This window comes from Lepeophtheirus salmonis, chromosome 1 (assembly GCF_016086655.4).
Source record: "Lepeophtheirus salmonis chromosome 1, UVic_Lsal_1.4, whole genome shotgun sequence".
Classification (NCBI taxonomy): Eukaryota; Metazoa; Arthropoda; class Copepoda; order Siphonostomatoida; family Caligidae; genus Lepeophtheirus; species Lepeophtheirus salmonis.
The window spans coordinates 23,378,303-23,394,048 of NC_052131.2; positions in this window are offsets into that span (position 1 = coordinate 23,378,303).

Sequence of the window (15,746 nt, forward strand, 5' to 3'; positions counted from 1 at the left end):
GTCCTTTATAAGTAAGGGCTTTTAAGGCGGAGGCCATCATCAGTAAAGTACAGGTCCTAATATATTCTTACAGATGTAACAAGAAAACCACACTAACAAATTTGGAACGTGTAATAGAGTAAAAACTCAACTTTGTAGCTAATTTCTTCGACAATGGTCGTTATTCAGACTTTTATGTAATTGTATGGAAGAAAAAAATTGAAAAAAGCTGTTATTTTTATTGACGTTTTTCTTATTGTTGTTTTTTCTTTACCCCATATCAGTTATGTGAAAGGATTGTGTAACATTCAGTTAAAAGGTTCGTTTGTTTTTGTTTGTCAGAATGATAAATAAAGGTATGCCTATTAGGCTTTTTAAAAAAAAGGAAAAAAAAGCCTACTCCAAAAGTTTATCCAATAGTATAAATCATACAATTTTCTAGTTGGGTGTATGTGCACTAATATAAAATTTATTTTATATTCATACAAAAATAATGGTTTTGAATTTTTCTTTTTTTCCAAAATTGTGTTACTTGAAAAACCTTGTTGCATTTTTAAAAAAAGTGACGAAACAAAACCTGAGAAACACAGACAAGACAGTGAGACAACTTGTACACTTATAAGAATATATTTGTGAATAGTATTTAGCTCTGAATACCGGTACTATACTGCCCGTCTCTGGCAAAAACAATGTATCTGCAAAATTTTCAATTTTCAGTTATTTCCATCAATTTTATATTTTAAGTGAATTCTTTCATTTTGAAAAAAAAAAAAATAATGAAACAATGCATTAAAAAAATAATATTTCAACGGTCCCCATAGTTTTAATCCCCCACCTAATTCTTTTATGCATAAATTATAAATAACTTAATCATAATTTTTTTACAATGGGTTTTATAACCTTAGTAACCTAAAAAATATTTTAAATAAAATTCACATTCAACTTTTTCCCAATACAAAATATTATCCTATCCACTGAAGTCAACATCATGCATTTCATTCCTCACGGCTGGGATTATTTGATAGTTGATGTTATATTATCGTATTTTATCGATAGTTGCCCCTTGAAGGGAATAATAATTTCATCGACCCACTGTAATTTTTTTGGATCCATTGCAGAACTAAAATTTTTGTTGAAATGTGTATTGGAATGTTTTGATTTAAATAAACCAATCATTAAATATATGATTTATGCAGCAATTATCGGTATAGTGCATGCATGACATATTTTTTCAAATAATTTTACTGTCATTGCATCGGCTATTAGTTCCAAACGAAGTACTCTTTTATAGGATCAGTACATTCTAGTTTCTGATTATTTGACATTACATTTCGCTAATGCATATCTATTACAAAAAATGTTTATGAAGATATGTATTATATACAACGTCACCAATCATACTATCTATCAAAATATCCATGTAAAAACTAAAATTATGAAGGCTACTTTATAGACTGCCTCCGATATAAGAATATACACAATTTCATCTTCAACAAATTCAAAAGCTAGGATAAGTTCTAATTTTTTATTTACGCTTTTTGATCTCCCGTAAAATTTGATAATAGTCAGTTCCACTGTTTTACAGGAAAAGGCAAGTATAGTGGCACCACGATAATAATGCATATTGAACAGCACCATTATCAGTCTAAAGTTGAAGTTTGGATCTGGTATATGTTGCGCCCTTACGGCATAAAATAATGGCAAATACACAACAAATTGAGTCAGTCTATTCCAAAAGAATTATACTTAGAAAGTGACCTGCGTGCATAAATTATTTTCTTAAATGTTATGGCTGTTTTATAAACATTATTGTTGAATAGTTTTTTTGAGTTTTATTGCTATAAAAACTTTCTATTGTGCATTGTTGTATTTTTTTTTTTTTTTTCCAAAATAGTTTTTATTTGAAAAATCTGAAAAAATAAACATGTTGATGATTACCCAGTCATAGCCATTACCTTTTCATTCATTTAAGATATTTGGACATGTAAAGATTGTTCGTAAATTGAAATAAATACTAGGGGAAAGTACCCGGCGTTGCTAGGATACATCAACCAATAGACAGACAAGCTTTGCTTTAAAAATAAAAGTACCTACCCCCTTCTTTTCCATTTGAATATGTCGCGCTGTGCTTCATATACACACACTTTTACTACATTATTATTTGTTAAAACAAGGAGTCAGACAGTTTATCTCCAATGACTACCTTATTACCTGACTTAATAGCTTGGCACTGGGTTTAGTGACACAGAAGTACTTTAGAAAAAACCTGAGTTGGCTAAAAAGACTCATGAAATGCGAAGACGTTAGGACAAAAGTATCAAATATGCATTCGAAAGATCAATTGGATATGAAATCTCAGACAGAATATTCTCTGGACCGAACAAAGTCTTTAAAGTAATAAATACCTTGGATAATTATTGGTATAGAATGGAAGTTTCTTGGGAAAGTTGAATCCTTGGTACTCTCATTACCTTAAGTCCTGATGAACGACTCAACTTTAACCCACGTCTTGGAACTGTCAAGCAATATTATAAAGAACTTGTCCTAACTTCTAGAGGGTAGCTGAAGACTATAACTCCTTGCTTCCACTTACAGTAGAATTGATGATCGACATCGGAGTCATTATTGACAATGTCCTGGTTTATTTCGTTGTCCTACCTCAAATGATACGTCATGACAGCTAAGCTGCTCTCCTCTAAAACCTTTTTCAAATTGTCAGGATCACGATGTTGATTTTCAGTTTCTTTTTTTTTTTTTTTTTTTTACATGTCCAAAATGCTCTTTATTTTCTTCACTTATCATCACTAAATTAGGAGCATTACATAATTGCTTTCATGTACTTCTCCCTCGTCATGGATAACCCAATGAAACGTCATTACAGCTAAGCTGCTCTCTTCTAAAACATTCTTTAAAATATCAGGGTTACAATGCTGATTTAGGGTTTTCTTTTTTTTAACATGCCCAAAATGCTCCTTATTAGAATCACTGCAAATAACTTGGAAAAATACGGTGTAATCTTGCAAGTCTTTTAGAAATTATTTTTTAACAAAAAGGTTATATTTTTCCACTAAAAAGATGTTAAAGAGCCATTGTTGTAACTTGTCGTTTAAGCAGGAGGAAATGCAAGTTAATGACTTTCAAATAAACATTCTAAAAAGGTGTTGGAAGTAAAATTGAGAAAGCTACGTGTTATTTTTAGTTTTTTTAATACTAATATTTGAGTAATTGTAGAATAACACTACGTATTTTTGGTTGTATTTGTGTAATTTCTAATATATATGTATGGACATATAATTATTCATATACAATGCCTTTTTTCACTACCAGTAAATATATAAAATATCTTATTACATAGGTACATAAAAGTACACACGCAAAATTAATAGGGTTAAAAATAAATTAATTCATTTATATTTTGCAAAAACAGAGAACACACACATATTTTATATAATAAATTATTATATCCTCTGTAAAAAAAACTTTGTAAAGAGGAATGATTTTTTTCCTACACATTGTGGAAATATCATTGCAAGAATAGCAATAAATTAATATTCTGTTATGTTTTCTATATATACAATTGTCTAACAAGAAATGTCTTATTAATGAGATTAAGCATTGCAGTTTCAAAGTTTGTAACAATAGGGAAAAAAATATATTGTTTGAGAAATATTGTGATCTGAATTTCAGCTGTTAACAAACATGGATGTTGGAGAGAAGATACGAAGAAAGAGAAGAGTTAGAAAAGAAAATACAGTCACATTGTTATTAAAGAAAAAGTTAATTTTTTCTTTCTTTTGATATATTATCTTGGTGTACAAAAAAAAAAAAACAATTGAGTAGGGTTGACGTTGTAGAGTCCAACCTTGTTCTTCAAACCAAAGACATCCCTATCCAAATTTTCTTATAGCAGCTTAATTCTTCTAACCGAGTTGTACAAGGTGGCTGGAACCCTTTTTTTTAGATTGGCTAAGATAACCCAATGAAGTACTGCTATTATTATTAATTTGTTTTGGTGTGCCGAGTTTCGTTCAAATAGCTTGACCAACGAACTCACAAGAACAAAATCGGTAAATTATTGCCAATGTTTTTCAAGCTCATCATTTTCTGTTGCAAAAAGTTATTCACATAAGACAAACTTTACAACCGTAGAAATAACCGTTACATTGAGAAGAGGTCGGATGGCTTGGTCGCACAAAGTTTCCTCCTCTGGCATGGTCTTTCTTTGACATTTAAACTAACGGAAAAAGGATGTTCCTATTTTTTTAATAAGGAAAATCTGTCGACAAAGAGAGTACTACCAATAGGATAAGTGCCATATATTGAGCAGGTTGAAGGGCAATTACCCGAAAGATGATTATTTGTTGGTTGGCTCCCTGCCACACAGCAAAGAAGAACCAGACCTTTCTCATGTCAAAATTAGAAAATTTCTGGGCCTCAGAATTCCCCCCCCCCAATCATCTCCCATGTTCAACCCTCCTTCTTGATTATTGTAGGTGTAGCACTGTCGAGAACTGGTTCAACAGCACCCACCACAACAGCATTCACTCCATCAATTCAAACATGAGGTTGACAATGGAAGTACTGTCAATTGAGGAAATACACTTTTTCCTCATTTCGGCTACAGGTTGAGGGTGTCATTACATTTGAGAAAATTACTTTGAATATTTCAATTTCCAATTCAAAAGTCTAATAAATAATAAATTTATTGTTGTGAAACTTTTTACTTTTATGAAATTTTTTAAAAAATGTTCAAGTATATTTCTGGCCATTTATTATATTCAAACAGACGTTCCCCTCACAACATTAAACTTACATCAAAGTTTACTTTTCCGACTTTTCATATTAGTTTGTGAAAAAAGTAATTTTGCATTTTTTTAACTAACTATATCTTGTTCATTATTGTATAGGTGGGAGTGTATATTGCAAACGCTTTTTGACATTATTGTGCTTGGCTGGTTCAGTCAAGAATTATCGTGCGTTTGGTATGGAGTCTCAAAGGAAGAAATTCGTCATATTTAACATTTTTACTAATGAAAGGGGAAAATGCTTCAAAAGTAACATACAAAAACTAGTAATTTATACGGGGCGGATACTCTTTCGGTTCGTATTACACAGCAATGATTTGAGATATTCTTCCCGGTTCAATTATTGGATCAACTGAGAAAAACTCGACTGTTTGAAGCTGGCGATTGAAGAGAAGAGACCAGCATAGGTGAAAAGCTACCAACAAAAACATCATCAAGACAACACCAGGCCGCATAAATCATTGATGACTCACCAGAAGCTCTGAGAGCTCGAATGGGAAGTTCTTATACACCCATCATACAGTCTTGACCTAGTAACAAGTGACAACTACCTGTTCCTGTCAAGACTAAGACGATAGGGATACAAATTTGGCCTTAAAGGAGGTATGTGAAAATGGCTTGCCCAAGTTTTTTTACTAATAGGAGCAATGGCTTCTACAAGAAGGGCACTGTGAAGTTGGATTCTTTGTTAGCAACAAGTTATCGAAAAGAATGAGTCATACTTGGCTAAAATCCTGTGATTGGAAATCTCCCTATGATATAAAGCATTGAAATAAAACGAAAAAGACAAAATTACTTTTTTCCAAACCTATTAATTATTTATCGATGTTTAAAAATATAAATAATTATTATTTGAATTTGACAGGGGACAAATTTTAAATGTACAAATAAAATTGATAATTTTTTGTATCATTCTTCATTTCTTGATAAAGAATTATAAAGCCATGATTTTTTCATTTGTGAAGAACAAACATAAATGCAATTGTATATATATATATATAAAAGGAAGAAGTTCCTCGTTTTACTTCATAAAAATAAGCTGTAATTGAAAAAAAAAATTCAAATGAGCGAATTTCTAAGAAAAAACAACTCTTAGGATAAAGTATATGAGAGTCTTTAAACTATTTTATATCACTTATTTACTAATACTATGTACTACAAACTGCGTTATTTGCCTTTAATTGTTATTTGGAAGTAGTTTTATTATACAAATATTTTTATACCGGTTGTATTACACAACTGGCTCTCGATAATTTTTCCTTCAAATATATAAGACAAAAAATATATAAATTATAAATGTTACCTGCTATGTATAAAAATCCGGTATTATATATAATAGCTAGTTAATGTATATTTTACCTGATGGTCTCAGGCATACCTTATAATAAATAACATTTTTTACATTACCTAGTCATTATATATGTATAATGCCGGGATCACATGTTGACAAAGTATAAAACACATATAAGTTACAGACTGTAAATAACAATACAAAGTCAAGCATAGTGCATATGCCCTTGTGCTTTGTGGACGTTAACTTATTTCCTGTAATCAACATTATAGCATTAACTAAAGCATTTGAATTGGACAAGGAGTAGATGCAATAAGTGATATGTATAAGTCAGTTTCTACAAATGTATAAAGATATCTTAATCGAAAGGTGTTGTAGTATCAGAGTGTCAAAATAGTTTTTTGTGAATAATGTAATATCTAATGCCATTCCACTTTTTATATTTTCAGTCTCAGTTTTATTATCATTTTTTTCGCAATATAATATTTTTTTCTATCTTTTTAAATGTTCCTTAAATTGGTTAGATGGCGTTGCACTGAATAAGTATAAGTAAACATTGTAGTATAACAATTACTCCATCTAACCTAGGAGTATTTTTGGTGAAATCCATATACATAGAGTATATTTCTTTCTCTAGGAATCACCGGGGTGCGAACGTACAAACAAGAGAATAACTCTCGAGCTTGCTGTCCATGAGCTATGGTGATTATAATATCTCTATTTAAAGTTTATTTTTTTCAAATGCATAATTCATAATAAAATTTCTATCCCATATTGTCAGCATTTAATACTTTGCCTAAAGAGTTACTGGTATTTATTTATAATACCTAGGAATGACATAAAAACCTAAGGAAAGTTGTAAATAAATCATTAATTATATAGTTTACCTGACACTATCAAGCATTATTTACATAACTAAGGTACTCTATATAATGCCTAATTGAACATATTGCCGGTGATATATACAAAAAGTTCTCAGTTATAGAAAAGAAACCAGTAATAACTGGACTTGAGAATATATAATAACGTCACTGGGACAGGAAATGGGGAAGGAATTTTAAATGAAACCATACTAAATATACTTCCAATGGCCTTTATTAGTATAATTTTAAATAATATTCATCGAATTACATATTTTTTTTTAGAAAATGATGTTTTATTTTATATTTGAATTAAATCAAATAACTGTTATCGGTAAAAAAAAATGTACATTTAATGTTAAAATGTTATCCAGCACAGGGGTCCGAGTAAAAAAATCAACCTTGCTTTTGGCTGAATATACCACGAGCATTGATCGTTTCTTCGGAATTAGAAGTCTAGGAATTTCCCACTCTCCTTTGCTTGTGCTCATTATATACAGAGTGGAGACACAAAACTTGCAGTAGCGTTTATTTACGATTTTTAATTACAAGGTATTTCATTATGCAACCAACCCATGGATGAATCAAAATAAATCAAAATTGTTTTTATCCCGTATATCAATGTGTCAAAAAGTCGGAGCAACATCAAAAGGCAATACGTGTCCAATCTCCTCTGCGCCAGTGTCACTACCAAGAAGGATGCAGAGACCATGGGCATCTATATCTATGCCGTCTGCAAGAAAAAAGAGTCAATTACAGTACAAAACAGCTAAGAATTAAAAAAACTTCTGCAGCAACAATATAGCTGACTTCTGGTCTCCTCCATGTGCCCCTCCTCCAGCTCGAATCTGAAACCTCTGGACTTTGCAGTTTGGAGCTTCTTAGAACAGAATATCTGCCACACTTCTTATCCAAAGTTGGATTGGCTCCGAGATACCAGTGCACAGTATGGTACGCTAAAGACACGACCTTTATCGTCCAAAGCTGCCAACGTTCATCGACGTGTGGAGGTTGTTATTATTTTTGAAGTAAGATTACTTGAATAGAAAGATATAGCTAAGGATATAAATTTACCAAATCACAAATTGGTTTTGAGTTGTCTTTTCTCGATTAAATAAAAATCACGTTTATGGTTATGTAATTATGCTACTACAAGTTTTGTGTCCCGAGACTGTAGAGCTTAATTTTGAGACAAAATATATCCAATGGAAATGTTTGGTTCTCACATATACCAGGTCATCGAAAAAAAATCCAGACAACTTATGTATTTATACATCAGGTTCTAGATTAATTAAAGTGGTTTTGTGAATTTCTATCGAAAGTTCCGAGGATTCTGTATATTTTTGTTTTTGACTATTACGTTGGTAAAGTCTTTTATAAGATGGAGTTCTGATAAAAAAAGATCTCCACTCTCCCCGTTGCATACGTCTTCACCAAGGAGGTCATCGAACAAGTCAAGTGCGACTGCAAGACCGTCTACAACATTAAAAAGCGCATGGAAGTTGGCCAGGACCTTAAGCGACGCAGTGGAAGTGCGAGAAAATAAAAAGTGTATCCGGCGAGATGCAAGGGGGCTACCATGGCCAACCTGAACTCCACGATCACATCCATTGCAGAGGATCAGGGTGGCAAGGTTGACTGCATCTCTCCAGAAAAAAAAATAGGCGGCGAATACCTCAGAAGAGGTGAATGGCCTTTATTGTCAAAAAAAGAAAAAAACAGCTTGAAAAAAAAACTAATAAATACTTTTATTTGAAAAAAAAAATAATAATAACTTTTTATTTTAAACTCTAACTGTAAAAAAAAATCATTAATTACACGAAAAAAGTTTAAATTTTTTATGTTGCATATTATTTTAAATCTATATACATTTTTTTTTACATGTGTATTATGTATAGATAAAACATTAGTTTTTATCAATATTTGAAGAGCAAAAAAAAAGTTTATTTTTGTTTTGTTTTTACTTATTTTTAACTTTTGCTAAAATATGTAATAATCAAATTACTATAAATTATTGAACCTAGAAGTATATAAGGAATAAACATATTGAAATACGAAATTCAACTCTCATAATATATATTATTTAATTTCAAAAAAGCACCTGACTTATCTACTATAATATAACATTTGTAGTTGTATGTCTTTGGAAAAAAACACTTGGCTATTTATTTTAAAACCAGAGACAGATACATACTTAAATTATCAAATAAAAGTTGTTCATAATTCTGATGTAAATACCTACGGCATGTTTCATTTTGATCAAACACTTGATTCCTAGGCTCTAGAGGGCAAGTTTTTTTTTTGCTATAAAACGTTGATTTTTTTTTTAAAACAATTTCAACTCCACGTGTCTCAAAGTTTTTTTATGGCATTTTTGAACGATTCAAGAATGCACAACAAAAAAAAACCTGAATTATTGTACTAATGAAAAAAGGGAGAACGTATATTGTATACGAATTAAAATATGGAATTAGGTAAAGGATTAGCGAATAGTCTAAGTATGTATTTGCATTATGGTTGAAAAAGGAACGTATTTTCAATTATTCCTTTTATAATGGCCAAAGGGATGGTAGAACTTCAAATGTTTTCATTCGACAAGTTTTACTAAATTCTGGAGATATTTAAAGTATTTATAAAATAGTTAGAAATAAAATTATAATTCGTGTACGTCCTAGTAATATATAAGAAAATAAAAGTCTGTGGAATCTACATTCCACAGACTTTTATTACATTGATCTTCAAATTGTCAGTGTTACCATGTTAAAATACGTTTTGTTTTTTACATACCAAAAATAATTACGATTTATAACCCTTAGTATACCAAATCTATCATAGCCAATAGATTTTCTTCATAAAGGGATGGAAACCCGTATGCATTTTCGGTCCCTAAAAATGAAAGTGGAAATTAACATAGTATCCCTTACAATTAGAAGAATGTTTGGGACGAGAGCAGCTTTCCCAATTTATATTAAGCAAGGAGATAGAAAAGAATCATTTCGTTTTTACCTTCAACTATACTTTTCTATTGCTTTATATATTTCCTTTAAGTAATCACGATAGTTTGAAGATTTTTTTTTAAAGGTAGCAGCATTTTCTCATGAACGTGTATAAAAGATCAGCTGCAAACAGCCGTGATAGAAATAAAAAAACAACAATCCCCACTCCTTATATATCGAGGAAATATAGGTTTGAATTACTCCAATATCAATTCTACTATACCTCGTCGATAATTTAGGGAAAAGTAGAGAGCTGTGAAGGAGTACGCAGAAGTAAGATTTATTCACGAGATAAAATCAAATCTGTACTTTCAGTTAAAATGATTTCGTACGTCTAAAAAAGGGATAATACTGAGTACATATAAAAAAACAAAAAAATCTAAAGCCAGGATAAACATACTACCCATCTTATGAGTGTAACATTAATAAAATAGGTACATGATATCTGCTTCCAATCAAGACAACCTTCGAAAGCAGAGTTGTTTAGGGTATTTTCTCGAAACATCATCTTGTAATAGAGTTGCTCACAATGCTTTAACTAGAGTTCTTGAAACCATTTTGGTTTTGGAAAACTTCCCAGTCATATCTTTCTAATATACAGGTCTGGCGGCTTCTATTGCTTTGAGTAGTTCCCTGTCCTGAGGGAAATTACCGACTATAGACGACCCAGCTGTTTCTGACTGAGTAAGGGATAAGACCATCAAAGCGTCCGTGTGATCTACTTCTGGTATTATGTTGTCAACAGGAAGTCTTGAAGGAGTATCAGCAGTAAGATTGTGCATTCCTTTGATGGGTTCTATTGCATAGTCGAACGTGGAGAGCAGTATAGTGTATTGAGACAATCTAACAGACACAACTCTTCATAACTGTTTTCATGGATTGACTATGTTATCAAGGGTTTATGATCGATCTGTATGTTAAAATTACGGTCCATAAGACACCGCTCGAAAGTTCCATAATACTACATCATTCCTAGAAAGAACTTGACCTAAGTACAAGAGGTAGAAGAATCACAAACTCACATTTTGGTTTTCTTTAACTAGCTATGTAGTATTTAGTCTAAAAACATTAATTGTTGTATTATTATTCAGCAAGGAGCCAACTCCCCAATTCATAGCGTGGTTAAAGTTGTAAGCAGCTAAGTTTAATTAATTCATTTACAAAAAAAAAAAAAAATACTTGTTCTAAATTCTATAATTACTAGCCCAGTATCTTTAACTTCTAATTAAAAACTGGGTGGCAATTTATTTATGGAATTGAAAATATTGCAAATTTTTAAAATGACAAACAATGGAGAAATTACAAGTTTTCAAACATTCTCCAAGTGTTTTAATCGGATGGTCAAATGACTCTTAATAACATGATAGACAACGCCGTTAACATTATTATTACTCTTAAACTATTTTACAAATTCTTTATGATTCCCGTTTGATACTTTAATGTACATTTTTTTTTACATATAGGTATATGTCTCAACTTTTTAGATTTTTCATATATAAATGTATATATTTGTTATAGTACAGAATATACCAATGGGGGCAGAGAGCAAATAACTATAAATTATAAAACAAAAACCCTCTAGCAGGCGAGGGGTGGCCGTACTTTTCAACCATTTTAACAACAGGAGCCACTTTTGAGCAAAAATAAAACAAATAGAATGAGTTTCCATGTTTTTTTACACAAAAGGAGCACAGCTTAGACTCAACATTTTGTTTTTACTTATAAGTAACTAGTGAAGAGGTGGCCCATTGGTACCTCAACCAGTTTTGACGGTAATCTATATGTAATGTACTTTTCATCATAGATTTCAGCATTTGTTTTTGTGAATGCAGAGAGTGTCAAAAATTTAGTTTGATATACAGCTTCACCTAAGAAAAATCAATATAGTCCTGAAACCCAATAATAAAGTGGCCCACCTGCGTTACCACATATCCCTACTAACCGTATTTTTTTACATCAAGAGATACTTTCAGCCATGCCATACCTGAGGGTTTGATTTTATTACCTCCAAATACCCTTAGGGAACTTGGGTTTTCTTCAAAGCGATCCAATTTTTTGAATTTAATAGGGAGTATTTTAACGTTGGAACCCGAATATAAGAAAAACTTAACTTTTTATCCTTAACCACAAAATAAGCATAGACCCTATCCTCTGGACCGTTAGCTACATAAAAAGTAATGGCTAAAATTGACTGTGCCGATGATTTGTAGCGCAATGAAAAATGTCCCATTACGCCACACTTCCAACATTTCTGGGTACTCATTATTTAACAATACATGTTCACAGTTACAGAAGAAACATAACTTTACAGGAAAAAAGATACTTGAGCTTGCAGATCCACTTCTTGGAGGTATTTTTCATTACAGACATTGGCCCCTTGTACTCTGTTAGAAAGACATCATTTTTTCGTGCATTCTCACTAGTATTGAGTGCTGATGTCTCTATGGATCTGACCTTGAATTGAGAAAGGACTAGCCTTTCTCGAAGACCGATCGACGCAAATTAGAACTAGAGACATGTCTCAGAATTGAACCCAAAACACTTTCGTACTCGAAAGATGTGAAACAAGATTTACATGTAAATTTTCCAAATTATGCTTGGCCTGTGAGTCGCAAAAGAAAATCCTCTATAGGATCAACTTGGTCTTGCTTCATTTCTGATAGTCTATACCTTTCGAAATGCACAGGCTCATTGGGAGAAAAAGCTTCAAACATGGCTCTGATGAGGATTTGAATAGCATTCTCCTTTTTAAAACTTTTTTAGTAAGTTTTAATGTCTTAAACCATAGCTGTCCTTCGCTTCCAGAGAAATGTAAAAGTAAAGCTTCCTTTTTTTCTTTTTTGCCAACGCCTCCCTAAAAATGAAACATAAATCAAAAATAAGTACAACCAGGATGCCCACCTATGACCACGATGGTTCCCACTCAAGACATAAGGATTGGGCTGATTACCCCCTAACAACTTGGGAACGACGAAAGTGACACCACTACAAGAATTTGGGCATAAGTACAAAATCAAGTATCTTGGGATCACTCCCACAAGATAGATAGTATTATGGCGGCTGCTTACGAATTTCTTTACCCCTCCAGTTCTTCTATTTCTTTCACGAGCTCCAACTCCACACAGAGGTAATGCAGCTCAGCAAACCGAAAGGCATATAATGTCTTCACCATCCTTGACGTCACGTGTATTAAGGTGGAACGTTTTATAGTTCGTATCCAATTTAGGAATAAATAGAGATCCGTAAAGGACTAAGTAGAAGTAGGGTTTATTCACGGGACAAAAAAAAATTCTATACTACCAGATAAAATGATTTCGTACGTATAAAAAAGGGATAATACTAACTATCTTTATAAAAACAAGCAATATCTTAAATCGAGATAAACATTCTACCTATCTAATTAAGGTAAATAAATAAAATACTTGATAGTTATTGTTACTGTACATCTTTTTTGAGTACATGTACTTGTGATTACTTCATACTTAGAAGTTATTTCTTCAAAAATTAACTAATCATGATAAAAGCCTTGAAAAATAACAACCACTCGTTTTTAGTTATTTTTTATACTAATTTAATCAATATTCAGAATGAAAATTGAATAATGTTTAAATAGAAAAATTAAACAATACTTTCATAACATTTTAAATTTATTTTTATCCAATTATTTACTCATTTTTGGACATATTTCTTCGGTACATAAAGGACAATTATGCTCATTATCTGGTAACGATTTATAAGTTAAATACTCAAGACTGTCATTCTATATCTGAAGAACTTTTGACTTGAGTTAAAAAAAAGATTGTCACGAAGATTTGAAGATATTTACATACTTGAAAAACTTACTTTGAGACAGCAACTAAAATTAATATCTCCATCCATTGTTAATTGTATTTTCATTTAGGTTATTTCCTTAATAATATGAGGACTTCATTCCATTTTAGATTCACTATATATGTACCGATAATAAGAAACTTATTTCCACCATCGATTAAAGTTGATTTTTCCTTTTAAATGCGTCTTCTCATTTATCTTCAGCTGTCTAATTCACATACTTTACATGTCGCAAGTTTGTGCTTTCAAAAACTAGCACAATTTTTTTAGCATTACCAATTATGTAATATTTTTGTTTATGTTGGTGAATCTATAAATCTACTTGTAGCAAACGATCGATTTTTTTTTGTGGACACGATATTTTTCTACTTCTACATTCATTTCTGGGTCATTAAATCCATTGAAAATATATTTTGGAATGAAAGCATTTATTTAATGCTTTATTTCGTTAGGGCTATCATGGCTTTCTGTGGCTGTTCAATCAACACTTTTATACAAGTGCTTTTGAACAAATTCCATAAATATAAAAGAAATCTAAATCAACCCGTGTATGCAGGACGAGGTAAATTTTAACATTAGGGTTCATTAAACAATATCTCTAAATCTTATTTGACTATTAGCACGAGTTTCAAATCCTGTGTTCTTTTATTAAATTTCTTAATTCACTCATAATTATAATTTGTATTTTACAAATTAAATAACCTTTAAAAATATGATGTAAACTATTGCCATATCTTTCTTTTTTAAGGAATAACTATTCTTGGTTGCTTTTGTGTGGATGAGTTAAAAAAATTAAATAATTAAAAATCTCCATTGACTTATTGTAAGAATTATAACTTGTATTTAGTTTCAAAAAGGTTGATTCTTTTACATAAACGATTGTCAAATCTTTTATTTTTTTAAGGTAATACATTTTTATGATTTATTCCTCTATGAGGATACATCATTAGACAACATGACAATGACGACAGCTTACATGTAATTAGATTCAAATCCTAATTTATTAGGAGGTAACATATTCATTGTGTATGTAACTAAATACCTACAAAAATATAATTATGGGTGTCACTTTGTCATATATAAGTTAGTCTATTATGCATAAATATATCTTCTGCAAATTATATCTGCCGATATTTTATTGGATCTTTTTAAGCAATAGCAATAAGAAAAGTAATAATTTGATAATGTGTATTATAATATATCCGTAGAACAAACATAAAAGGAGAAAAGAAAAAAATTGAGCATAATCCATAAATATTTAAAGGTAGCACAACGAGCCTAAAGTTTCCATATTTACTCATTTTTGGACATATTTTCTTTAAAATCTCAAAAATACATAATGATACAGCAAGGACAACGAAGTAAAGATTTGAAATGAGGATTTGGTCTTCAAAAGAAATAAAACAATGGTATCCCTAAAATTAAAACTAACTATCAGAATGGTATAACAATTTTAAGGGATGTTTTAATACTGTGTATAGTGCGCATCTTTTTTGACTTGCATTGATAGATTTTGGGGTAATAACTCTATTTTTTTTTGTAAAAAATTAGGAAATATTCATTCAAGCAGAAAAGTAAAATGATTTAAAATAGGTGTAGTAATCAGAAATCCATTATTTTTCGAAATGATGGGTTTAGTAATGTGTATCAGGCGTTGCATAAGTGCAGTTTACGCTCTAAGGGGTTTGTAAATTAAGATTTTGTACTAAAAATCTTAGTTTCGTAATTTTTTTACTCATATTCTTATTTTTCGTCGTCAAAGATGAACATTTCCGAAGAGAAAATACCACATATTTTACTAGTTTTCTTCAATAAAGGCGGAAAAAGAAGCCAAGCAGTTAGAAATGTGAGCAGTTTTTATGGCCCTGACATTTTTAGAGCCAATTATGCTCTACTTTGGTTTTGTCGATTTAGTTTCAGTCATTTTGATGTCAAAGATGGTGTACGGTCTTGATGGTCAAATGTCGAATATGAGGATAAAACA